General features: G+C 47.5%; 1 long non-coding RNA gene and 1 pseudogene across 2 annotated transcripts; one reads left to right on the top strand and one right to left on the bottom strand.

Moving 5' to 3' along the window:
* Positions 1–1,507: 1,507 nt before the first annotated feature.
* Positions 1,508–6,361, bottom strand: LOC144136602 (uncharacterized). The gene is made up of 3 exons (XR_013315639.1): positions 6,233–6,361; positions 4,595–4,695; positions 1,508–1,633 (listed from the first exon to the last, which is right to left on the bottom strand). It is a non-coding gene; the product is annotated as an uncharacterized LOC144136602 (long non-coding RNA).
* A 1,757-nt stretch (positions 6,362–8,118) lies between these two features.
* Positions 8,119–22,034, top strand: LOC144136598 (cytochrome P450 3A8-like; annotated as a pseudogene). Its single transcript, XR_013315638.1, has 14 exons — positions 8,119–8,327; positions 8,674–8,770; positions 10,099–10,151; positions 10,214–10,310; positions 11,635–11,751; positions 12,329–12,417; positions 12,821–12,966; positions 13,080–13,195; positions 13,645–13,789; positions 15,728–15,888; positions 17,372–17,464; positions 18,542–18,685; positions 19,338–19,500; positions 21,745–22,034. The product of XR_013315638.1 is annotated as a cytochrome P450 3A8-like (transcript).
* The last annotated feature ends 5,435 nt before the right edge of the window (positions 22,035–27,469 follow it).

Raw genomic sequence — 27,469 nt, 5'->3', positions numbered from 1 at the left:
TGAGCGAAAAAGCAGGTGGCCCACATGCCAATCGGGTTGTAAGCAAGCTGTCCACCGGGGCAGGTGGCAATTATACTAATTATTGGTCACGAGAGGTTGCCCGGGAAGAGCAGCCTGGGTCTCAAAACCCCAATTGGTGGATGTGTTTTAAACAGCCACCTGCTCGGGCAGTGGTGTGCATTGCTTAACCACTGCGTTAGGAAGTGGTATGGGGACTCCCAGTGATCTGTTAATGTTAAGTAGAGAATGACCAATTCCACATATATGGGCATTAACCCATCGCTTAAGTGTTTCCTCCAGTTTTGTAGCGATAGCTACATTACGGTAGCATTTCAAGCCTTCAGCGTGGCGGCGCCGCCACCCCGTGACTGCGTCACCATGCTGTCGTGTGGTTGGTCACGTGGTGCTGAGCAGCTGCCAGTGGCGCAGTGCCGTGGCTGATCACGTGGTTCGTCACCTGGTTGGTCACGTGGCCAGCCACGTGGTGCGGAGCAGCCGCTGCTTCCGGCGGTGCAGCACACAGGCGAAACTGAGCTGCCACAGCTGTGTGCATGTACCATGTCAAGTGGGATGAAGATGAAGAAAGAACGCCCATCGAAACGGAGTGGCGAAAGACTGACTTTGCAGTTCAACTGAGCAAGTTCTACTCGGCCAGCTGTAGCTATCACTTCACTGCAGGTTTAACCAGAGCTAAACCACCACCAATTTTTTGTTGTGGACATCAGTAGATATGACAGAGTGACGTGAATGTGCTTAATTTATACCCCTGTAACACGGGCATTTCGAAGGCCCTCGAACCGATAACTCGGAGGCAGTGCCTGAATTCTCTTGAAAGCTAGAATCCGTAGCAACAAAGTTCCACTGATGCCTTGATATGTTTGCGCCCCCATCTGCTCGAGCAAGCTAGCACAGGTGTGCAATAGGGCATTTCAATTACAATAAAATGGGCCGAATAGGACAGCCAATTGGACTCGTGAATCCAGTTGGATAGTCCAGTTTGTTTCCCTATACTGCATTTCATACATCAGGTGCAATGCTGTGAAGGGTACACAGAGGTAGGCCGCATGTAAAAATAAAGGTAGACATGTTACTCCGCACTTGTTTTGCGGCCAAGTGGTCTAAGGCATGAGTAAGTGACAGCGTGGCGTCAGCAATAAGGGCGCATTTAATCGAGCTCATGACGAATGCATCATGTAATAAACCTGCAGGCAACACAATATATTCCACTCACCACGAGGAATGCACTACTTGTTTAACACACTCAAACGTTAAAAAGCCGATTTAATTCACTGTTGTGATTTGTAAGTGGACTAACACAGGATGCCGTGGACCACGGCTCATTGTTACCAACTTTTGCTCTATGGGCGCTGCCATATTGTTCACTGGACTGACCTGAGCACCTTATACTAGCATAGTGAAAGTGGCAGCGGAACCGGTTTTCAACAGTCCAGAGAGGAGGCGTTTGTTTCGACTACTCCCTCAACCGATGCAAAGGTCTATAGTTTCATTGGGACAGTCCAGTTGACTTAGCTATTCCAGTTCGATCATCCAGCTTGTTCTTGAGGTTCGTAGTTGGTTTCCATTTGAATTGCTCTTTTGGCTTTCTGGACCACAACCGAATGGTCCAGTTGGCCTGCCAGTAAAAAAAAAATGGGCTCCAATTAGATTTTCCGCTTAAAAAATTCCCAGTTTTGAACAGGCATCAGGCTTCAATTAGAACATCTATTCGTAATCCATATGGGCCATTTTTGAGCATTCCAGTTGGAAGGTCCAACTGGAATGTTCGATTGAAATGTCTGAAGCATTTCAAAGCTAGGGCATTCCAATTGGAGCTTCCAGTTCGTTCCTAATGCACATTTGAAAAATACTCAATTCGAAGGAAACAATTTTTTGGACGGATTTGTGCATTACTTTCCACAAGCATAGAACAGTGAACTAATTAAGTTCTCGATCAAATGTTTAGGGGAATCCCCCAAGGTGGAGTAGATTTGTAATAAGGGAGTAATTACTCATTGGCATCCACCCAAGCGCAGCCATACGGCTACAAAGGAAATCTATAGAGCTTTCCCAGAAACTTCTTAGTTAAGGAAAAATTTTGCACATGGGCCTGCTGTTGTCTGAGTCACTGTTTTTGCGGAGTCATTCTGCATCTCGCGTCTCCCTCTTCTCCCCTACAGGTGGAGAGGGGCAGACGGAGATGGAGACGTTGACAGGTGGCAGATGGAGAGAGGCAAATTCTCCTAAACACCACCTAGCAGGTGCAGACTTCACACAGACGCCAACGCCGATGGACAGCTAGTTTTCTCATTCATGGCCCTCCTAATGTTATCACATTAAAGAAGTGTTAGTGCCAAAGCACTATAATTGACTAGCAATGAAAAAGCCCATGTTTGTCTGAAGTCTCTCAGATATCTGCAGAAATAAAATAAATATTGCCGCGACTGGGTTTCGAACTCACGGCTGCGCAAACAGATCAGCTTCGCTGGCCACTGCACGAGAGTACTATGCACGCTATCGCTGCAATTCCGATCATGTCTCGTGTTAAACTGCCACACTCTCGCGCTATAGTGCCTAGAAATATACTGGCCAGTATATTCTAGGCCAGTATATTTCTAGGCACTATAGTTGCTGTTGTTGTTAGCCTATCAAAATATGGCACATACCCACACTGGGGGATCGGCCAAGAATCGGGTGACTATTCTCCTGCATTCAGGTAATTAAAATGAAAAGCATGCACGCGGGAAAGCAACACCGGAGGATTCTTCCTCATGAAGAGAAAAGGGATGAAAGGGTTATGGTGCACTATACCCGCGCTATGCACTGCACGTCGTCGTCTTCATCAACTTCCATCTGTGCGCAATAGTCTCGAAAGGAAAGGAAACGCACGTAACTGGCTCCCTGGGTCAGCGCACACACTCAGAGCTTTCATAAATTCACCACTTCTACAGATTTGTAATTGCTTTAGAATATGGCCATCAAAATCATTTCGGGGTCCTTTTAAGGTCATATGCGGAATGCAAAGCAGCAGAATTTTAGTCGATTCTTCATTCCCCGAAAAGGTAGCACAAACAGCGTTGCCGACTGTTGTAATTGTTATGCTAACGTTTAGTCACATTCTTGCAATATAGCCGCAGCGGTGGGTCACTGGTTATGGTGCTCTGCTGCTGACCTGAAAGACGCGCAAGTTCGATCCCTGCCGCGGCGGTCGCATTTCGATGGAGTGAAGCAAAAGCACGTCAAACGCGTTCTCTGCCGTGCAGTCCATTGTAGCGGTAGCTTGCGACGGGTAAGGTTGACGTCACATCCTGCATTGTGGGAGCTTTCACAGGCGGCCGCTCGGTGCGGTGGTTTGAGCCGGAGTTCCCGGGTTCGAACACGGTCGAAGCGGCCGCGTTTATATAATAACTGGTTTTGGGGGAAAGGAAATGGCGCAGTATCTGTCTCATATATCATTGGACACCTGAACCGCGCCGTAAGGGAAGGGATACAGGAGGGAGTGAAAGAAGAAAGGAAGAGAGAGGTGCCGTAGTGGAGGGCTCCGGAATAATTTCGACCACCTGGGGATCTTTAACGTGCACTGACATCGCACAGCACACGGGCGCCTTAGCGTTTTTCCTCCATAAAAACGCAGCCGCCGCGGTCGGGTTCGAACCCGGGAACTCCGGATCAGTAGTCGAGCGCCCTAACCACTGAGCCACCGCGGCGGGGCAAAACGATGGAGGCGAAACGCAATTAAGGCGCCCGTGCACGTTAAAAATCCCCAGGCGGTAGAAATTCTTCCGGAGCCCTCCACTACGGCACCTCTTTCTTCCTCTCTTCTCTCACTCCCTCCTTTGCCCTTCCCTTACGGCGCGGTTCAAGTGTCCACCGAGATGTGAGACGGATACTGCGCCATTTCGTTTTCTCAGAAGACCAATTTAAAAGCCAATTTAATTTCGCAGAGACGGTACCGGTAGCACTATCTTGCGTCCACCAGAGGAACAAACGCGCAGGGGTTCCTGAAAGAACTGCGCACTGCTAAGCCAGCTGGTGTTCCTGTATATGCTTACACAGGAACACTAAAGCCAGCCTTCCTACGGCGCTGCTAAGGGTTGGCTCGACGTCATGGCCGCCAGCCCGTGCGCGCTGAGCGCGGCTCAGCGGTAGGGTGCCTCGAGCTGAGGCGGGCGGACATCGAGGCAACCTATTTGGCGGCTGCTCACAAAATATAAAAAAATATTAAGTAGCAGTAGTAAGTGGTTTTTATTAAAATAATAATAAAAATGAAAGAAAAGTTCCTTGCTAGCATCGGCATCTGCCATCGATACTGAAGCACCTGAACTGGAGCAGCGGAAAAAACGGACGGTCATACGCTCAAAAATAACCGGAATGGTAGTATCCTTGAGTATCTTACGAATGAAAATCTGGAGCTTTCTCAATATTTCCAGATTTTTATTCAGTATTCCTTTAAGTGGCCCCTCCAATTTTTGTTTGCTGCTTGTGTCTCAAATGTCGCGTGTGCTTTTCATTTGTTGCTGGTATACGCGCTCGGGCAGAACAAAAATCCAGCGCACATTTCACAACGTGCAGCCGTGCTCTCCGTCGCTGCACCGACCTCTTGAATCTCTTCTGGCTTGATAAGGGAACAATGACGGGCCCTCGATCCGCAACGGTCGCTCACTTCAAAACACTTCAGATGTACGACAGACGACCTGCCTGCCGCAAAAAAAAAAAAAAAACCGTGGTCTTGCAGCTACGAAGGCCAGCCGTAAAATAACTGGCGAGACTTGGATGCGCAAGTGCTCACATATGTGTAGTTTAACGCCTGGTCGACCGCAGTCCATCCATTATACGTGTGCTAGGTATATCTTTGCAACAGAAGCTGTGAGCAAAGAGTTCTTTCTGCGGGGTGAGTGGTCTCGGCGACGTAATATGACAACTTAAAAGTACTGCGCCCTGTGTGGCCTTGTGGTCCTGAATAGAGTGAGGGTGGCTGCGTAGCTATCGCCCTTATTTCATCGCCCCGGTAACGAGAAAAATTCGTTCATAATCATAAAATTACTGCACGGCATGTGCTAGGCCTCCGTCAGGTACAAAAAGGTTTACAACTGTCGATTATAGATTTCAGTGGCTTGGCTGTGAGCTGTGAATATATGGGGAATGTAGAAATTATGCTTGGACACTGGTTTATATTGCACATTGAGTTGCAGTATGGTAGCAAAAATATATGAGCTATTTACACCAGAATGCTTTAATATCTGCCAATCTGAACAACCGGCACTATATATAGCAACCTCATACATCATCCGTTAGCATCCAGAGTCAAGTACAAAGCGCCAAGACAACGTTAACTTCGTTTTACGTGCGTTGCGTTGCTTCGCGAGAAACGCACCTTCAGCAGTATACCGCGTATACATTCTATTTCTTGCGCTGCGTATACTGTCCGTGACGCTATAGTAAAATAAAAACGCTGACGGACAGGTTTCAGTAACTAGTTATTGTGGCAGTAGCCGTTCGTTTGGCTTTTTTAAGCGGTGTTGACTTGGCTAACAGCGTACTCGGCCTCAGCTGAAACAGTTATCGTTGCCGAAGGGACGTACATGCGTTTTGTTATTACGTCACGCGACGGTTAGTCGCTAGTTCCCCTTATTTATCCGGTCTGTGTCTTTTAGTGTCTGTTGTATAATGTATGACCCCACAAGCGCACGTGTACCTCGCGTGATCCACGTGCCATTTTTTTTTCTTTTCAATAAAACGTTAGCGCGCCGCACAAAAGAAAACAAAAATGACGAAATACACCACACAGTTCGAGAACTGCACGGGAAAAGCTCTATACAACCTAGCATATGGTGTGGAAGAGCGCTTGGGTTTTTAAGCAAGAAATCCTTCCAGCTCGCATTCTCTGCATCGTCGCGAACATTGTCACGTTTAATCAAGTCACGTGACTTGCCCCAGGCTCTCGAGGTGAACATCCTTACAGGTAAACAAGAAAAAAATATTACGGGGCGGGGGCGCTTATCATTATGTGATGACTCTGTACATGCGTTTCGTGAAGGACCGGTGCATTCCACATTTCCTGCTTTAGTATGTTTGGCAAGCAAACCAACGCAAAAAAAAAAAAAGAGGGACAAAGAGGCGACAATCAGCGCGGTGTTGTCGCCTCTGCACCTCACTCCTCGTTTTTTGAGCTACTTTGTTTTTCAGACATGAATCTTCATCAACTAGCCCAACCCGGGGACTTAAAACGACTTACCGTGACTGGGTAGCAGTACATGCACCGGCTAAACAGTGATCGTTCTTACGTAAGGTGTTTTTTTTTAAATAATTTCTGAAACCTTGCCCTTGATTCACAAGTGCACTTTTGCTGCGAACTACAGGCGCGTTCTACGAATACCACTTTATTAGTGGATGCATGATAAGTGGCGATATAGATGTGCTGGCTCCAGCCAAAGATCAAGCAGCCAGACAATTGCTTGCCGCTCTTGAGTACTATCGGGGACAAAAGTTTTCCGGACGCGAGTTCTTGGAAAAAAGTTTATTGTAACTCCATCTCGATACCCAGTCGCCTTATATTGTTACCAGAGGAAGGAGCATTTAGGCCTTTAATGCCTCCATACAATATCAGTCGATTTGGTAGCGATATGGAGTTGCAATAAACGTTTTTCCAAGAATTCGTGTCCGGCAAACTTTTGTCCCCGATAGTGGGTCCGCTGCAATCGTCCGTGTAAAGGCGACATACAAGTGGCCATCTGTGGCGGTGGCTTTCGGACGAGGTCAGATGCGAGTGATGTGAAATCACGATTGCATCGTTGCATCATGTGGCCCAAGTCCTTCCCAACCATCGAGCACAACGAGCCAATGACGTAACCATCCTGTTTTGTCGCCGCCATACCCTCCAGGAATCGTCCGTGGAATGTCATTGAAAAAAAAAATATCACGATCAGAAGTGAACACCGGCATACGCTACGTTCCGTGCGCTCCTTCCATTGTGTGTCGCTTTATTTTCGCTTTTTTTTAATTTCGTTTCAAAAGTGAACGCTGGGGCAGTGCTCAAAGGAGTGATTGCGGCCACTGCAGTAAGAAAGGGATGTGGCTATCTCGCTTAATGATAATTACATCCAGTGACCATATGCGGCTGAGCCACAAGAACCTTGTTTTCTACTCGGCAGGCAGGTGCGCGGACAACTGTCATTATAGCTAGGCATGCAATGGAAGACACGTGCTTCGAGGAATGCTACTGCACTTGTTTCAGCAATATGACCTTTGAGCTACACGCTGACATTCTCTGGCGATTTGAGCGGTCCCTTGCCATCCTTGCAATAGAATTCACCTCGTAGTTTTATTTAAAAAAAAGTGTTCAAAAAATAGAGAGCACATTATTTGCCGCACCTTCAGTGGACAAGGGACGGGGGTAACATCCGTTAGTGCCCATGCACACCATTAGCTCGATTGCCATATTTTGGCTTTTCTGCAAAAACGCGGTCCTTGCGCTTGCAATCACATGTGCAAACAAGTGCGCGTGCATTTCCACGTAAACAAGCACTTATTATGGAATCCATGCGCGAAAGGAGAGCGATTAAGGAAGACCAAAGAAAAAAATGTCAATAAACGAACGAATTGTTGATCAGAACGGCACATTTGGTTTTCTTTGTGCGAGGCCCAGTCAGCACATTAGGCGCACGGCTGTGCACGCAACGTTGCGCAATACCGACTGGCGCGTGTCGTTCAAGTGGCGCGCAAGGGCACAAATGCGAGCGATAAAGAGGGTGTCCCCCTACCTCCGCCACCAATGAGAGAGAGCGGTGAGTTCAGCCCGTTCAAGGGCGTTCGTTCGGGGTTGCCCCTTAAACGGTGCTCCTTGCAGATCATTGAGTCATGACGTCGTACGCGACCTCCACAACGCCGTCTGTCTATTTCGCAGGCACGTGAAATGTTTGTGTTTACTCTCTCCTGCCCCGCCGGCGTATCATCGGTATCCTTTGTAGGCTGTGATGCAAGACGCGAGTCTACGTCATCATCGACACGAGTTTCCCTCTCTCTTTTGTCCGCAACGCATTTTCGCCCTCTGACGATACGGGGTCGCTCTCACCCGCTGTACCTCAGTGATATAAGGAAAGCTGTTTGTAGGCGCCGATCCGTACTCAGCGGAAAGGGCGTTCAGAGCGAATCTGAGCGCACTTCTCGCGACAGCTGCTGTCTGAAGTGAGCGAAGTCTCTTTTAAAATACACCGCGAGCTGCTGACTCACGCCTGCAGTCGACGTCACGCTCCGGAAGGCGCATCGATGGAGCTGATTGGTCTGCCTGACTGGCTGCTGCTTGCAGCGACAGCTTGCGTTCTGCTCTATCTGTGAGTATCTGCCGGTTATACTCTGCTGCTGCTGCGGTTAATGAGGTTGTCGATGCTGTTAATTTTTTTTTTGTGCGTGTGGTTGTTCTTGCAGCGGCTGTTCTTTAGTTTCATATCGAACGTTGTCCACTTTGCATTGCAAATATATCATTCGGACCGTAACTTTCTTCCTCGCAATATATGATGTCACGGACAAGCATTGTGACTTTTTGCTTACACTTGCTACCCTACATGCATTTTGTCAAGAATGCGCAATCGCAGCACCATTGAATTCTTGTTGTTGTACAATGTTGCAGGCATTTTCAGCGTTCTTCCTTATGATTCATGTTCTTTTGTGGCTCGGCAGGTACGCGGCAAGGAACCGAAACTACTGGAAGAATCAGAATGTTGTGCACGAAGCTTTCTCCTTGGTGATCGGTCCAGCGTTGCGCATCTTCTACAAGGTAACAATTTGAGAGCAACACGATTAAGGGTCGATTTGTAATCAACTGTTGGAGAGAGGGGCTGTGGAGAGGAGGGGCAGGAACCGTATTAGCACACTGCATGCATTTTTTGTTTATTTTCGTCGAAAGAATGGGGGTCAAGGTGATTTTACCATCAAACATTTCTACATGATGGTACTGTTTTTACCAAAATTGTAGACAATTCGGACATATAGTCGGGCACCACCGCTATTAATTTCAAAAATTACTAACTGCAAGCAAACGTCGCTTTGATCACAGTTAAAAATTTGTTGCTCAGTTAATGTGTGTTTTAAACGGCGATAACGAACAGAGTTTTACGTCGTCCTCATCCACATTATGCTCATCATTAATTTTTCTGGAAAAACTTATAACAATCATAAAACGAATGCGCGGTTTTGACATATTGTCGGTGTCTTGTGGCATGGCTGATGGAATTAAAGAGACATGGCGCTTATGAAATTTACAATGGTTGGGGATTAATAAACCAAACCTTACGAACGGCAGACGCCAGCTGTGTAGATGGGAAAGTGTGACGCACTTTGCCGGCCGAAGTGAGTGTATAAACTTAGACTTACGTCACTGTTTTTGCTGTCGCTAGAATTTTACGAATGGATCCGTAATGAGTGCAGGGTGCATTAAACAATAATGTTCGTTGCGGGACATACGTGCAGCAAGTGTGGAAGCATCAAGAAGCTTAAGGAGAGGTTTTGCAGAAGGCGCTTGGAGGCAAACGCGCACGCAGCGTTAAACTGCGCGCATTTCTTGGTTTTCGAGGCATATGGAGCGTTAAGTTTTTGCCTCGCAGCATAGCAGCGAATGATTAGGCGGTATTTACATCACTTTCCAAATTGACAATAGAGTTCCAATGTTCTGCAACTACGCTGTTGTAGCAGATGGGTCAGGAAAAAAAAAAGAGTTCAGTACGCTCATTGGGAAGGAAATAGTACTGGCCACGTAAATGTGTAATGATTTTCACGACAGCTGCACCACAGCTACATCGTACACCACGTTGGCCGGAATTAAGTCGCCGGTGAAGTAATGCAGTTTAGTTTCGAGCGCAGCTTAGCGCGAATATATCCCGTCTGAATGGTTAGTTCTCGTTTAAATGTTGAAATGTTGAAAAGTTTATTCGGCCATATTTACAATATGCCCCCGGCCAGAGGCAAAAGGATGCATGCAAATCACGCCTACACCCCGGCTTACACCGGCTTAGAGGCCTACACCGTGGCTTACACATCAAGACACTGGTGACTAAACCAGTGTCCCCTTTCTTTTTTGTATTTATTGCTATTTTTCTTTCTTTTCAGCCGGTCCATGAAATGGATCAGGAACGTTACCGGAAAATGGGGAGAGTTTTCGGGTAGGCGAGAGGATGCGTTTCACGTAACGTTGTATTTGCTTACTGACCATTCGCACTTTCAGGATCTTCGAAGGAGGAACACCCACGCTGATGGTAGGCGAACCTGAACTCGTGAAGCGTGTGCTCGTGAAGGATTTTCCCGCATTGTGCAACAGACGGGTAGGTACATGTTAGGTACCGGCAATCATACCTGAACGCATTTGATGACTGAACGCAATTACGCGGTACCAAGAAATCCATATTTCGTGAACAGGGAAACAGTTGCTCCGTGTCACAGAAATCAGTGAGCGTGTGATGAGATAAAGGATAATTCGCAATGCAAGCTCGCAGTACATATTTGCTTACGCAAGGTTTTTAAGAAATCATAGTGACGCCATTGAGAAAGCTCTTTGTGTTCAACTGCACGCCAATCGCGCCAGGTTTCTTTAGTTCGTACATTTATCGGTATGCAGCCAGGTTACAGCGATTTTGAAGGCAGCGTGGGTTGCTTCCTGTATTCTCTTTTGAGTAAGGAGACGTCCTGTTATAACTGAGAATAACACCATGCTGATTTATCTCTACGTTTCAGTAATTTGAAGCAGTCATTTTTTCTCATTTTCTCCTCTTGCGGTGGTTAATTAAATTAGCCTTCTGGTCGGCGAAACTATTCAACCGATAGTGAAGGAGGAGCACAGTTAGTTTGTTTTTTTAACTCAAAACTGAACTTCATACATTATATGAGGGTCGCTGTTAGGTTTGGTAATGGTGTTCCGCCTTTTACGTACCGGCCATGTTGTTGTTTACATACAATGAGGACAATTCTGCTCAGTACATCTTGTTCCTGCACTTTACCGCCGTGGACTGAACGTTTTTTAAAGCAAAAAGTAACGTGCTCCTTATGACAGATATGGAGAGATCGCATTTCAGCTTGCATTACTGTGTAGGCTGTTCACAGACTTTGTTGTCCAGGTGTCAAATAGTCACCTTTCATTTAACTGGTTTATGGGGATATAACGTCCCAAAGCGACTCAGGCTATGAGAAACGCCGTAGTGGAGGGCTCCGGAAATTTCGACCACCTGGGGCTCTTTAACGTGCACTGACACCGCACATTACGCGGACCTCTGCAATTTCGCCTCCATCGAAATTCGGCCGCCGCGGCCAGGATCGAACCCGCGTCTTTCCGGTCAGCACCAGAGCGCCATAATCACTGAGCCACCGCGGCGGCTAATTTAACCAAGCAATTTTATTAAACTAACTAGTTTAATTTACCTATCGGATCCAGTAATTCAAATGCTCTCCATAACCGGAAAAAGGCGAGCACTTTCATGGTTTTACGTAAATCTGTAGATGCAAAAAGCGAACATGATATGAAGGAAGCAATGCTTAGCGGTACCCTACGGCAGTAAAATTTTGTTTGTGCAACTTTCATTTTAAAGATTGTTATCAAGATGCCATTAGTTTCTATCGGAAAATACCTTACTCTTGCTTTCAATAACACAACAGCCGCTTCAGTTTTTCGACCCTATCCTGGACAACATGATGTCCATTGCTCCTGTGGAACGCTGGAGAAAGATCAGACCCTCTGCGAGCCCTGCATTCACCACAGGAAAGCTTCGAAGGGTGAGGGTGTTTTGTGAAAAATGTGCACGCACGTGAACAGCATTGTGCCTGTAAATCACGTTCTGTTTAGACAGCATAGAGATAAATGTTTGATTTTATAGGATTGAACGTCACAAAGCGACCCACGCTATGAGGGGCGCCGCGTAGTGGGGAGTTCCAGGTAATTTCGACCACCTGGGGTTCTTTAACGTGCACTGACATGGCACAGTACACGGGCCTCTAGCGAGACGTGCACGTCTTTAGCGTCAGCAGCCGAGCACCGTAACCACAGAGCCACCGGGGTGGCTGGAGAAAAATGTACTATACAACTTGTGAAGAATAACTTTTAAATTGTGTGTTCTGTAGATATTTCTCTTACTGAATGAAATAATTATCTGTGTCGTTTAGAGTTCTGCTGCCTGAAGCATTTTGATGAAATTAGGGGCAATATCCTGCAGCCGAGAATAATTCAAAATGGTCCAGTAGGCTTGGATAGAAGCCAGGGGGAAGGACCGTGAGATATGTGCTTGCACGTTTCAGTTTAGGGCCCCGCCGGAAACGTATACGGAACGTGATGGCTGACTTAAATATGTTCCAGATGAACAATTTGATTCAAGAGTGTGCCAAAATAACGTCGGAGCATATGAAGAACGCTGCGCAGCTGAAAAAGGACGTCGACATCAAACAGTGAGTGGAGAAATTTAATTGCTTGAAACCCAGGTAAAAAGAAAGTTTTTCGCAATGCGTTCTCATGATTATGAGGAAGTTAACGGGTGTCAATATCGTATCGATGTTTCTCAGAAAACTAGAGGGTAAAGCTATGCCACCTCTTGATGATTTCTTACCAGCCCGCACTTACATGGTGCAGGCACTAAAATACGTTGAAGGACCAGAAGTCCTATATCTTGTAGAGCTCGGCGAAACCAACCAGTACTGCACACACACCTGCGCTTAACCGCTTGCTTCATAAAACTGAATTGCATTTCTCCGTTGTCCACTTTATCGTAAAACCCATGATCACACCTAGAACTATTTCATTTTTCCACAGTTGCCTGCGAAACTTTATGCAACAAATGATGCCTCTTTCCAGGTTTTACGGCCACTACACACTTGATGTCATCGCAAGATGCGCCTTCGGCACTAAGCTGGACTCCCACACTGACGCGACAAATGAATTTGTTTCGAAAGCAAGGAAGGCGTTCTCTGGCGGTATTACTTTGCCCCTGGTGATGTTGCGTGAGTACTGAGCAGTCCTGGCCCCATTGCGGCCTCTCATTTCACTCTGGGCAGAACGAAGATGACGAAAGCCGCGGCGCAGTGAACTGATTATACATGTGGATTTCTTGCAGTCCTGTTCCCGGGCGTGGTGAAAGCATTAAAAGTGAAGGTTTTCAACTCGGAAGTTTTTCAGTACTTTAAGGACGTTTCCGTTAATATCATCCAGAAAAGAAAAGAGAAGCACCACGTGAGTACTGTATGAATTTTCTAATTGGTTACGTTAATAATCATATTTTGCAATCTACAGCCTTTGTCAAAAGCGAAGAGCCCAAGGATTTTACATCGAAACCGTGTATTAGAGTTCTTGTAGTATACGTAAGAGTCATAACGCTCGGAGGGCTGAAGACGAGAGTTTCTCTGGGCTTCATGAGAATTGGAGCGCTGGCGATGCATAACGAGCCAGATAGCATGGTTTAGAAGCGAACCCCTTGCTCTGTGTACTTTTGGCGGAGGATGTACGTATACCACGGTGATGTATACTATACTAATGGGGTGAGCAGGAAGCTTTTCACACTGCGGTAGACAAGGGCTCGGCCTAATTTGCGTCATTGAAGGTGTGACGAAATTATAACAATGTGGCCGCTTCTGACATGACGCATAGTATTGCGTCTGAAGTTTCCTAATTTCCTTTTGTAGCGCCATGAGGACTTCCTGCAGCTCATGATGGACGCACAGGAAGGTGCGCTAGCTGATGATCCGGAAGCTACTTCCGGGAAGGAGTCCTCGGAAATTTTCAACCTCGACTCTGATGTGAAGAACGACATCATGTTTGTCTCGAAAGGTGAGGTTGCCAGGAGGCAGCGTGGTCAGGTATTACAGGTTTTCAGGTGGAACACGTAGATTTGGGATGTACCACCATACAGATATTCAGTTCTACTTCGTGCTGTTTGATTTTTGTAAAAACGATTGAAAAAGAACGGCTATGGAAACTACGATACAGGCATTACGAAGGACGTTTCACTGAAGACTATTAATAATTTTTAAAAAGAGGTTTTTTGAGCTAAAGGAGACATTTCTTTTTCTTTTTTGGTGTCGCGCTGTCGCCAGTGGCGGGCATCAGAATACAGCTAAGACGCATTAGTTACAAAACTTGTCTACTGCAATCTAATAGTTAACTTTCAACTATTACAGCTAGACGCCTTATGTCTTGAGATTTGTAGGTCGTCGTTATTAATAGCCATATCAATTGTTAATGTTTCGAATATGCGATTCTCGTCAGCGTTGTAGCGCAACGTATTCTGACCATTCACACGCCCGAAAGGGAAACTTTAGTTTAGTTTACGGGGGTTGAACGTCCTAAAGCAACTCAGGCTATGAAGGGACGCCGTAGTGAAGGGCTCCGGAAATTTCGACCACATGGTGTTCTTTAACGTGCACTGAAATCGCACAGCACACGGGCCTCTAGAATTTCATCTCCATCGAAATTCGACCGCCGCGGTCGGGATCGAACCCGCGTCCTTCGGGTCAGCAGCCGAGTGCCATCACCACTGAACCACCGCGGCTGCGTGTCTGAGGAGCGCGCGTTACCCGGCGGCGCGAGTTTCACGTGCTCCCTCCCTATTTGGTGCACAAATCGGGTCGCTTCATAACCACAGCTTTCAGTGAAAGGTGTGCTAACGGAAGAAAAAAGGAAGCGAAGAAAAGAAACATATTCAAATTTTCATTTCTTGAAACCTGGCTTAGCAGTGCGTATCAGCGCGGTCAACCACGCTAGTCATGGCAGACCGCGATTTTCGCGTTCCTAGTTGTCTGATTGCAGGGTTAAGCGGTCTTGCGATAAAAGTTTAAAGTTGCTTTTGTGGTCCTGTAGATTCCCACTCAAAAGTTTCCAGGCTATGGGGTTTGCTGCTTTGTGTACTGGGGTACATATATGGTCGCATACAAATCAAGAACGATGCGCCAAATGCCCTTCGGAGGGGGCTCCCAAGCCAGTGGAATCATCCTATTTTCATGTCATCTGGGTCAACCGCCCTGCATTTGCTAGTGTGGCACTACAAATAGCTAGTAAATGCCTGCATTGTCACGACAGTAGGTCGGTGCCAGTGGTTGGAGGGCCTCTTTTGAGGGGCGTTTGCCACTTCATTATTCGTATTCGACCATAGTAGCGCTCCTCGCTCTTAAAGCTCTGACATGGGTGAGTAGGAACGCTCTCTCTCTCTGTCTTCGGAGGTTTGGACTGTTGGGGATGGTATGCAAGCCGCACCGCATGACTCAGATAAAAAAAAATGGTGGCCTCGGATCTTTTGCGAACGGCTGCACGTTTCTCACCAGTACACACTGTAATCATTAGTCACACGTGTGTCTACCCCTTGAGCAACAGCGAGACGCTCAGCGATTGCTGAAGGCTGTCGCTCCGGTGAACCTGCAGGAAAAATTGTGTTAGAAGGGCTACACCATTTTCAAGAATTCGGGTCAAGCGCTTTTAGTTCCATTGCCTGCCACTATGTGGCGCATGGCTTTGAACATACAAAAAAAAGCGTGTTGACTTCTACCGTGACTTAAGAAAGAAACAGAATGACCGAGCGGTTGCGGAACAGAACGCGATAAGCCGCTAGGCCTAGGGACAGTGGCTGGGGGCTGTCCCGAATTCCTGGTAGTGTTGTTCGCCATTTAAAAGAGACCGCTTACACCTAAGTGCAATATTTTGTCCCTGACATAGGTCATTAGCACTTCCAAGTGGCTGGTCTTGATCTTCCCTCTTTTTGGCCACTTTTTCCAGCCCTGTCTGAAGACGAAGCCTTGTCGCAGTGCGTCCTTTTCTTCCTGGCCGGCCAGGACACCACGTCTTCGGTCCTTTCCTACGCCGCCTATCTGCTGGCGCTGAACCCAGACGTACAGTCCAAGCTGCGCAAAGAGGCCGATGAATGCTTCGCCACGCATGTAAGTGGCAGCGGTTTAGCGTTATATGATATAGTGTGCACCATCTACCAAGAGCAATACCGATTCTTTCCATTCGACTTACAAAAATACGCTTTCGGTCTGTTCGAGCGCCTTGTTACCTATAACCAACGCATGACGAAAGCGAGCGGTGGCTTTGTGAAGCACGTGAGAAGGGGCCACGGCGCAGACCTTTTGGAACGTTTTCAAGCTGCTTAATTAGCGGTCACTGAGATCCTTAATTGCGATGGGGTTTGTCTCGCTTCTGGCGCTTTCATCCTGATACAGCCAGGGCTGTTCTTGCCGTTGCTTGGAGACTGCCGGAGGCACAGCAGGTGCCGCTCCGCAATGGTCAGCGACCTTTCAGGTCACAGGGGGAAGTGGCCTGACAACTTTCGAATAACACTTACCCCCTTTTTTGAGGAAATGATGATGATGATGATGATGATGATGGCCTGTGGTTGAATGGCACGTACCCACGGTGGGGGATTGGCCAGGGTACATTGTTGATGATGACTCTGAATTTTTATGGCGCAAGGGCATCGGTGGCCAAAGAGCGCCATGGCACAAGGTTTTTTTTCTTCTACTCAAGGTGGGGTCTAAGACCCATTTCCCAAGCATTTCACCCTAAATAAGCCGAGCACCAGACCAGGGGAAAGCTTGTGCCCATTGTATCACCGGTGGGTGCCCGGTGGCACTGGCGATCGAACCCCGCACTTCCCGCATGCGAGATGGATGCTCAAACGACTAGGCCACCGGTATACGGTTCTGAGGCAAGGAAATGGCGCGGTAATTGTCTCACATCTCAATGGACACTCGGACCGCGCCGCAAGGGAAAGGAAGGAGATGGGATTGAAAGAAGGAAGAGAGAAAGAGGTGCCGCAGAGGAGGTCTCTGGATTAATTTTGACCACCTGGGGATCTTTAACGTGCACTGACATCGCACAGCGCACGGGTGCCTTTGCGTTTCGCCTTCATTGAGCGCTTGCTTCATCCCACGCTAGCAGTCATGGGACTTAGTGAGGTGACGTATACAAGTCACCTACAAGCGCGGTATATAGCTGCCATCGCACTTAATACAAACATCCTTTAACCGCCTTTTCATTTTTACTGCAGATGAACGGCGAGTCCTACATTGCCATTGCCCTACACATGCTAGCTAGGTCATCCTCGTTCCAGAAACTATTGCTGTTTACTAGTTACAGCATGCTTACCATGTAAAACGTCGATAAAGAACGCCATGCACAGGTAGGCTTAAATGCAAAGATGGCTGCACACCTCTTGGAGCAGTACAAAAGTAAAGCACGAAGTTCTGTTAAGCTTCTGCTCGTACAAGGACTTCAATTTAGCACGGTTACCCTATGTGTCCTCACACAATCGTCATGCTTCATTCGCGTCGGTTACTGCTCTCTTAAAAAGTGTTTTTAGCTGGCGAGAAAACTCGCTCACTGCTCCAATGCGGAGTAATCTTGTCGTCGAACTTTCAGGGAAAGGAGCCCAGCCTCGACGCTGTCTCCAAATTGCCGTACCTGCATTGCGTCGTATCGGAGACCCTGAGGATGTACCCCGCCAGGCCCCCGGTGAGTTCAGTGAAACAGTGATGAGCGATCCTGCATTTAAATAGGAACAGCTGGACGTGTGGCACTGTAGGAACCTAATTACAATCTATTATCTACGAGCTCACGCAATGTTCACACCTTTTCACCTACTTGAACCATAGACCATGAACACTCTTTCACACAAGGGCGTCCGCAGAACATTTCGCTGGGGGGGGGGGGGGGGGGGGGGGATACCCGTTGCTTATAGAGAGCCGGCTGCGGCGGGAGGCAGATGGTAGCTGCCATCAAACTGGCACTATTTGTGGTGTAAAGTTGGTTTAGTTTGGTGTAGGGGGTTTTAACGCCCCAAAGCGACTCAGGCTACGAGGGACGCCGTAGTGAAGGGCTCCGGAAAATTAGACCACCTGGAGGTCTTTAGCGTGCACTGACACCGCACAGTACATGGGCCTCTAGAATTTCGCCTACATCAAAATTCGACTGCCGCGGCCGGGATCGAACCCGCGTCTTTCGGGTCAGCAGCCGAGCACCATAACCACTGAGCCACCGCGGCGGCTGTAGGCATGTGTAGAGTATACACATGTAACAAAAATTAGAACCGGCAAATTAGTGCCGGGCGTAGAGAAGACACATTGGACCTTCCTCTTATAGTCGTTCGCTATCCTCGATAGCCAGCACAGCCTGTCTTTCTTCCACGGCCCTGACATGACCGACAAGGTTAGTCATAGAGTGTAACGTGTAAAGTTGTCTCGCAATCCTGAAGGGAGTTTCGTACGCATATTCAGGACTTTAGTGTGCTGATCTGCTGTGTTGGTTTTTGCAAGTGCATCCAAAAAAATATATGCATTACTCGAAATTCTAGGGGGGGTCACACCCCTTTCCCCCCTACCGGACGTCCATGCCCTTTGAGCACTTTTCTCCTGCGCTTCTCAAGAAGATACATTGAAACAAAAAAATACGAGAACAGTGAGGCAAAAAGCAACATGACTTCACTTCTTGAAGGTGCTGAAAAATTTTTCTTCACCACAAAACATGAGTGTGTGAAACTGTTGCCAAGTTTCCGCATTGTATTTACGCGGACGTCTTCTCGTTACTGTGCAGGATCGAAAGATCAGCTCACGAGGACTACGTCCTCGGCGACACAGGAATCAGGGTGCCAAAGGGTTGCGTGATCGCAGTCCCCGTGTACTCGATGCACCACGATCCAGAGTTCTTTCCCAATCCGGAGAAGTTCGACCCTGACAGGTGAGTGCCACGCTGCACGAACAATGCGCGCACATATATGAGGTCTCACTCTGTGTCGGTGACGCAACGTGTGAACGTTCCCAATGGTTGCCTTGTTATGAGAGATTCTAAAGCCGTGTCAAAGGCAAGCATCACAGTAGGGACACATCCGTCCGAACCTGTGAAAGGCTTAATTAGTAAAGTTCGACGTTTAGAAGGTATACATGGAGCGGCTTTGAATGGTGTTATCTAGAACGAAGATGTTTGGTTAAGCGCTTCCGGCTGTAAGCTGAATTATTTACGCACGCCCGAGCGATGGTACGAGGACGCGTATATAGATGCTTTACTTGGAAACCAGTGATCAGCAACTGACCAGAGTCAGCTGCTGATCAAATTTTTTTTCCACGATTGACCCGATTTTTACATTTAGAAATTTTTTGAAAGCAGTTAGTGTAGTGCAAGTACACTCGCGAAAGAAAAAAATGAGAAATCTTATGGCTCCTGGTTCTATGCTGTAAAAGTTCTTGAATGCCTTTTCAGTTTTGTGCGACATCCACTGGTATTTTTAATAACGAATACTGCCTCGATAACTGCGGTGCATGCGTTAGAGCAGCATCGCAGTTGCTGAGTGGCGATAGTATACCTACCTCATAATCTGTGCACTGCCGTGCAGGTTCAGCGAAGAAAACATCGACTCTATACAGCCCTACTCCTACCTGCCATTCGGAGCCGGGCCCCGAAACTGCGTAGGCATGCGCTTCGCCTTGCAGGCCGTCAAACTCTCTCTCCTCCATTCCGTACACAGTGTGCAGTTTGTGCCCACAAAGGAAACTAAGGTAGGTAGAGCTTAGGAGTGCTTCGTGTTGACTCACTGTGCACGCGTCCTTTGCAAGTGGACGTTTACCAGCGCAGGTTTTGTTTTGTGATGAATCATGCGCTGCAAGTGTATAGCATCAAGTAGGACGCTTCGCTTTTCATGGAGGAATCTCGTATATCAAGTTCTCGCTCGCCGATCATGCTTTAGAAAAATCGCAATTGAAACTGATCACTATCCGAAAATAATCTTTGTTGATCATGTAGGTGGCAGTGCCAACACTTGAATGTTTCTATAGGTAGCTTACTACTACCTTATAGAGAGGACTTTTGCGCAGAATGTCGCTGATTGCAAACCTCGTTTTTGCCCCAGTTATCCAGTGTACGGGAGTTCACTTACAAACGAGCTCTAAGTTCCTTTTCAAATCCAAGTTCCAGCTAGAACAAAGGGCCCTGCCTTACCGGCATTTTTAACCATCTGTTACGCCACGCTGAGAGCGCCCTGTTTTTGAGTGGCTGATTATTTTGACGGTAGGTTTGACATTCAATGATTTTGACGGACTGTGTACGCAAGGACGGGCATGCGGACGCAGAAATGCTGCGAATGAGTGCGAACCACCTCTCGCATTCGAGGCGGACGCCGGTGTCACTAGGCCCCCGTCGACTAACAACCTCTTTTCCTCTCTCTCTCATCTTTTCTCAAAGTGGAGAGGGTGATTTCACCTCTCTGCACCCTGCCAGCTGCGCAGGTGGCGCTGCGGACGACAATGACGACGCGAAACTAAGGAGCGTTCTAACAAAAGCTAAAGCTCAAAAATTAATTGCGCAATGGTCCCTATACTCCGTTTCATACATCAAGTGCAACGCTGTGAAAGGTACAGAAGTAGTCCGCATGAAAAAATAAAGGGAGGCGTGTTCGCGCTTGTTTTGTGGCCGAGTGGTCTAAAGCACTGGAAAGCGAATGCGTGTCGTCAGCAATAACAGCGCAAGGAATCAAGATCATGACAAATGTATCATGTAATGAGCCTGCAGGCAAAGCATTCACTATTTTTCGCGTACCACAAGGGACGCAATACTTTTTAATCACGGTTGAAGGCAGCGCAAACAAGAGCGCTAGCTTTGACAGCGTTGCACTTGATGCATGAAACAGAGTTGTAGGAAGACTTTGCCTGTATTTCATTGTCAACTAACAAATGGGGCGAATTTTTACCCTCCAAGTTAAAAAGAAAACAAAAGATAAGGGTAAACTAGCTGTCTCGAAGCCTGCAGCGTGCAGTTTGTGTGTGTGTGTGTGTGTGTGTGTGTGTGTGTGTGTGTGTGTGTGTGTGTGTGTGTGTGTGTGTGTGTGTGTGTGTGTGTGTGTGTGTGTGTGTGTGTGTGTGTGTGTGTGTGTGTGTGTGTGTGTGTGTGTGTGTGTGTGTGTGTGTGTGTGTGTGTGTGTGTGTGTGTGTGTGTGTGTGTGTGTGTGTGTGTGTGTGTGTGTGTGTGTGTGTGTGTGTGTGTGTGTGTGTGTGTGTGTGTGTGTGTGTGTGTGTGTGTGTGTGTGTGTGTGTGTGTGTGTGTGTGTGTGTGTGTGTGTGTGTGTGTGTGTGTGTGTGTGTGTGTGTGTGTGTGTGTGTGTGTGTGTGTGTGTGTGTGTGTGTGTGTGTGTGTGTGTGTGTGTGTGTGTGTGTGTGTGTGTGTGTGTGTGTGTGTGTGTGTGTGTGTGTGTGTGTGTGTGTGTGTGTGTGTGTGTGTGTGTGTGTGTGTGTGTGTGTGTGTGTGTGTGTGTGTGTGTGTGTGTGTGTGTGTGTGTGTGTGTGTGTGTGTGTGTGTGTGTGTGTGTGTGTGTGTGTGTGCGTGCGTGCGTGCGTGCGTGCGTGCGTGCGTGCGTGCGTGCGTGCGTGCGTGTGTGTGTGTGTGTGTGTGTGTGTGTGTGTGTGTGTGTGTGTGTGTGTGTGTGTGTGTGTGTTTACGACTGAGTACGCACTCAACATCGCGTAAATGTAAAAGGATGCTGCATGTCGTTCGACTTGCTTGAACATTACCGACAGCTGCTGCGAACGGGCAGGTTAAAAAGGGGGGGGGGGGGGCACAGATGTGCTCACATTGCACATTTATTGTTCGCTAAAGAGTGGATTTGAAATCAACGAAAGGACCCGTTGTCTCTAAGGTTGGATCCGATTTTTTTCCCTCACGCTATCTATGGGCTTCACATAGTGGTTCACACTGTCACTTTAGACTGTTTGCAGTAATCTAAAATTCACCATCTTCAATGTCGCTTGCAGGTACCGCTCGAATTCGGCACGGGCATCGCAATTCTGGCAGCCAAGGACGTCACCGTCGGCATCAGACAAAGACCAGACCTCCTATAGAAACACTGCGGGTTATTACCTGAAATTTTTATTTCATTGTAAAGAACATCTTTCAGTGCTGTGTATTTTATTTATTGCTTTCATACTTTATAATTCGTCCGAAGGAGGCCATGTGTATATACAATTCGTTTTCCTTATTTTTATTTGGTGTTTCCATTAGCATTAATTTGCGTTAACGTGAAATAAACACATTATGCCCTTCATTTTCGTTGGATGGGTCGACGTATCCATGCACGGCTTGAATACGACTACAACACTAGCAAACCGAAAGCGCAAGCCTGAGAATTCTCCAAATCCTTCGCAAGCCATTTCACGACAGGCTTTACCTCTCGTGAAACGTGCACTGTACACATTGGTGGTATAGTTATAAGGCTTAATGGATGTTCTCAATATTTCGATGTGCGTTTTGCAGCACTAATGCATGCGGTAAGTAAAGGCGACACTGTTTCGTGCATTTCTGCTTCCACCTAGGTGCTACTGCATACCGGCAAGCTGCTGTTACAGTCGTTCGTGATGATGCTGTGAGCGTTGCTGTGGGCGAATAATCTCATTATACTCTCGTCTCGCGCCAGAAAAGAAACGGCACATATCGTCTTCGGTGAAAGAAAGAGACAAAAAAAGAGATGGTCAATTTGCTTAGTTAGGCCAAACTCGAATTAGGTGCGCTATAAGAGGTCGGTTTTCACTTCGGCTCCGGTGTTCAGATCCAGTGTTGATGGATGGCAGTTGCTCGGATAGCGATAATGGGCTAATGCCCATATATGCGGAATTGGTCATCCCCTACATTCATAGATCCCTGGGAGTCTTCTAGGCATTCCTGACACAGTGGTGAAGCGGTCAAATGATGCGGCACTGCCCTTCTACGAGTATGGCAGATGCTGCCATCGGGGCGACTTGGGTTGCTTGGCTTGGGTTGCGATCCAGGTAGCTCTTCGCGAGCAGTCTCTCACGATTAATTGAGCGGCCGCCTGACGCGGTGGTCAGGCTGCTCATGCTCACCTGCTCACCACTTGGCGGGTGAGCAGCCTAGCACAAAACCGGCTTCAGACAAACATGCAAATAGACAAACACACAACGGCTAAATGCGGGGAATGGCCACCATAAGTGCTAGCGCACTAAAACAAGCATGAGGCCTGAGGCAGGTCAAGGAACCTTCGACATTTACTATGACAAAACGCTGACCACCAAAAAAAAAATCAAGGCAGTGCCGTTGCTGTGGACATCGGCGCCATTTCCTTTGGGTATTGCGTTCGTCCTCTTGTGTCAAAGCAAATTTTAGGGCATGAATTTGGCAATCCGGAACAGAGGACGTGTATAGTCCAATGTGCTCGACGGACGAAATGCACTCCAAGCGCGTCACAGTCGTGGTACTCGCCTTCAAATAACAATTTAGAGAAACATGCATTCCGCACAAAGCGCACTGGCTACGTACGCTTCACGTGCTCCTCCGAGTACCTCCTCTCCCCTTGGAGCTGGACCGCCTTTGTCACATTTGGTGGTCGCACATAACCACCATCCGATGTTCTACCCTGCTTTGATCCCTGGTGCGACCATTCCTCTCTGGCCTTCTCCTTCACCCATCTTCTCTCGTCTCACTATCCCTTTCAGTCCTCCCGTCCCGGCATTCATATCTTAACGGATTGTTCCTATACCTCCCACTCTTCCTTCCCACAGCTCCCTCACCTTCCCTCCACACCACGTTCCAGATCTATGATCGTGATTTTTCGCTCACAACGCCGACAACGGCGGCACTGGATAAGGAAGCTTAATATGTTGAGAATCTATCAAGCTCTAAAAACGGAAGTAGATTAAGGAAACAAGATAGGCAAAAATCAGATGTATGCGTTAAGAGTCAAGAAGGGCAATGTCATTAGCAATATGGACAAGATGGTTAAAGTAGCCGAAGTGTTCTACACAAACCTATACAGCAGTGAATGCAATCAGGTGTTAATGAGAGGGGCAGTAGTACACAGCAATGGGACATCCCGCCAGCAACGAGCGAGGAAGTAAAGAAAGCCTCAGGAGCAATGCAAAAGGGGAAACAGCTGGTGACGATCAGGTAACAGCAGATATATTGAAGGACGGAGGTGGAGATTGTGCTAGAAAAACTAGTCATCCTATATGTACACAATGCCTTATGACCTCGAGGGTAGTAGAAGCTTGGAAGAACCTGGCATAATCTTAATCCACAAGAAAAGAGATGTCAAGGACTTAGAAAAATTACAGACCGATGAGGTTGCTGTCCGTTGCCTACAAAGTATTTACTAACGTAGTCGTTAAAAGAGTCAGGACAGCCTCAGACTTTCGTCAACCAAATGATCAGGCAGGCTTTCGTAAACACCACTGGACAATAGACCTTGCGAGTATGTTTTTTGCGAGTATGTCCTGTCTACCTCGTTTCTTTTGTGTCGTGTCTTTTGCGCAAAAAACCCAGAATGAGAAGACAATAGACCGTATTCACACTGTCAATCAGATGATAGAGAAATGCGCAGAATATTACCAACCCCTATATACAGCTTTCATACACTACGAGCAAGCATTTTGCTGGGTCGAAACCTCAGCACTCATATACAAGCATTACGGAATCTGAGTGTAGACGAGCCTTATGTACAGATACTGGGAGATACCTATAAAGTCTGCACAGCCACCATAGTGCCTGCACAGCCACCATGAAGGCAGCATTAGAATTCCAATAAGGAGGGGTGTCAGGCAACGAGGCATGATCACTTTAATGCTATTCACCCCACTGAGTTTACAGGAGACACTCAGAGACCCGTACGGAGAGCAGTAGGGAATAAGAGTTAATGGATAATACAGTAGTAATTTGCGATTCGCTGATGACATTGCCTTGCAAAGTCACTCAGTGGATGAATTGCAAAATATGAGCATTTACTTAGACATGCAGAGTAGAACAGTGGGCCAAATTTTTGTATGCAGTAAACTACAGTAATGTCCAGCAGTCTCGCAAGGGAACTGCAGTTTACAGTTGGCAGCGAGGCTCTGGAAGTGGTTAGTGAATACGTTTACTTAGGGAAGGTAGTAACCGCTGATCCGGATCACGGGAGGGAAAAAACTAGAAAAATAAGATTGGGGTGGAGCGCATATTGCAGGTTCTCTCAGATCATGAATGGCAGTTTACCAGTATCCCTCAAGAGAAAAACATGCAAGAGATGTATCTTACCTGTACTCACGTATGGGCCGAAACGGGGAGGCTAACGAAAAGGGTTCAGCTTAAGTTAAGGACAACGCAGCGAGATATGGAAAGAAAAATTATAGGTGTAACGTTAAGATACCGGAAGAGGGACGAGTGGGTAAGAGAACAACGCGAGTTAATGACGTCCTAGTCTAAATCAAGAAGAAATTGGCTCGGACAGGGCATGTAATGCGAAGGCAAGAAACGGCTGGTCGTTGAAGGTGCACTAAAAGGATTCTGAGCTCTTCTTTTTACCACGGGAACTCGATATACACTCTCCGAGCGTTCTTAGAAACTTCGAATTATTATCCTGTTCGGCCGATTTGCCTATTACACTGAATTCAACGTCCCTGCTGCCGCCTTTTTTTTAAACTCACCTCCGAAAGTAGGAGGAGTCAGCCAACGCGTGAAGTGCCTTTCAGCCAGTCACGTGCCGGCTCCGCTTTCGCTTTGATTTTTTTAGGTTTCCGTGAATAAATACCTTCAGTCGCAGACAACTATAGTCGCAAATTAAGCCCACGAAAATAAAAATACGCGTGGACTCTTCGCTTTACGTGTCACTCCGCCGATGGTAGAGCGGTAAGCCGTCACGCAACTGGCTGAAAGGCATTCCACACGTTGGCTGACTCCTCCTATTTTCAGAGGTGATTTAAAAAAAAAACGTGGGTGCCGGGATGTTTAATTCAATTCGATAGGAAAATCGACCGCACAGGACAATAATTCGAAGTCTCTAAGAATGTTTGGAGCGTGCAGATCGAGTTCCCGCGGTAAAAAGACGAGCTCTGAATCCTCTCTAGTGCACCTTTAAGGGTAACAGAGTGGGTTCCAAGAGAAGGCAAGCGTAGCAAAGGGCGGCAGAAAGTTTGGTATAGGGATAGGGTGGCCGCAGCTGGCACAGAATAGTGTAAACTGTAGTGGGGGTAGGCAGGCTAATGATTATGATGATGATAATTATGTTTCTCTTCCAAAAGACCGCTTGTTAACAATGTGACCCGCGAGCGGGTACTGTCAGGATTTCCGAAGGAGGGAAACCTACATTACTGGCCGACGAACCAGAACGCGTGAAGGTATTAAAGCGAAAGTTTTACTGGCCGCGAACTTGCGATTTCACCGTGGCGGCGCTACGAGGAGGCACATGACGTCACAACGCGCACCTCGCCGCGGATATTTCTCTCTCGCTCCCTAGTCACTACTGCGCATGCGCCACTAGTAGCACCGAGCCACAGGTGTTCCGCCGCTGCGCAGCGCCGCGCCTTTCCTCGAAATAATAATAATAATAATTGGTTTTGGGGGAAAGGAAATGGCGCAGTATCTGTCTCATATATCGTTGGACACCTGAACCGCGCCGTAAAGGAAGGGATAAAGGAGGAAGTGACAGAAGAAAGGAAGAATGAGGTGCCGTAGTGGAGGGCTCCGGAATAATTTCGACCACCTGGGGATCTTTAACGTGCACTGACATCGCACAGCACACGGGCGCCTTAGCGTTTTTCCTCCATAAAAACGCAGCCGCCGCGGTCGGGTTCGAACCCGGGAACTCCGGATCAGTAGTCGAGCGCCCTAACCACTGAGCCACCGCGGCGGGGCACCTCCTCCTCCTCGAAATCCAACTTTCAATTTTCAGTTTTGTCTTAATTCTTTTCTTATCCCTTCCCTTACGGCGCGGTTCAGGTGTCCAACGATATATGAGACAGATACTGCGCCATTTCCTTTCCCCAAAAAACCAATTATTATTATTAATTCTTTCCCTCCCTCCTTTATTCCTTCCGTTACGGCGCGGTTCGGGTGTCTACCGAGATGTGAGACGGTTACTGTGCCATTTCCTTTCCTCAAAAACAAAACAAAACAAGTGAGCCGGCGGCGTTCATAGAGTTCATTGGCGTTGACAACCTGGCAAAGGCCGCTCATTTTCATGAAAGGAAAGGAGCACAACCGGCTCCGTGGGCCAGTGGAGACCTCAATCTCGCTTTCATATACGTGGCAGTGGCGTTGGTGTCCAACCGCAAAAGCCTGCTTTGATTGCGTTCCACACACTGGATAGGCAGCGCGCCCTCCCTGCCATCCTGGGGGGTGGTATGCTGTTAATGGTTGGTCACGAGAGATCGATCACCAAATGAACGCTGCGGCCTAGCTATTGCTGCAGTGCCGCATGTCAGCCACAACGGTGTACGCGCTAATGCATTCAGGCCACATCTCTCTCTCTCTCACCACCGGCACATGTATCAAAGCACGAATGAGGCGTCCGCATATGCAGGGAGCCAGTTATGCGCCCTTCCTTTGCTCAAAGCCATTCCGTGTAGAACATTGTCAACGCCAACGCCAATGAACACAGTGAACGCCGACATCTTTCGCTTTGTATTTCCTGGATTAGCTGGGCTAATCCACATTCATTTTTTTTCTGTACTTCGCAACAGACTGGTCGGTGCATGTTTCACGTTACCCGCAAAA

The sequence above is a fragment of the Amblyomma americanum genome, chromosome 6, assembly GCF_052857255.1.
Source record: "Amblyomma americanum isolate KBUSLIRL-KWMA chromosome 6, ASM5285725v1, whole genome shotgun sequence".
Lineage (NCBI taxonomy): Eukaryota > Metazoa > Arthropoda > Arachnida > Ixodida > Ixodidae > Amblyomma > Amblyomma americanum.
Note: the sequence above shows the minus strand (reverse complement) of the source record. Positions and strands in the feature narration are given on the sequence as shown.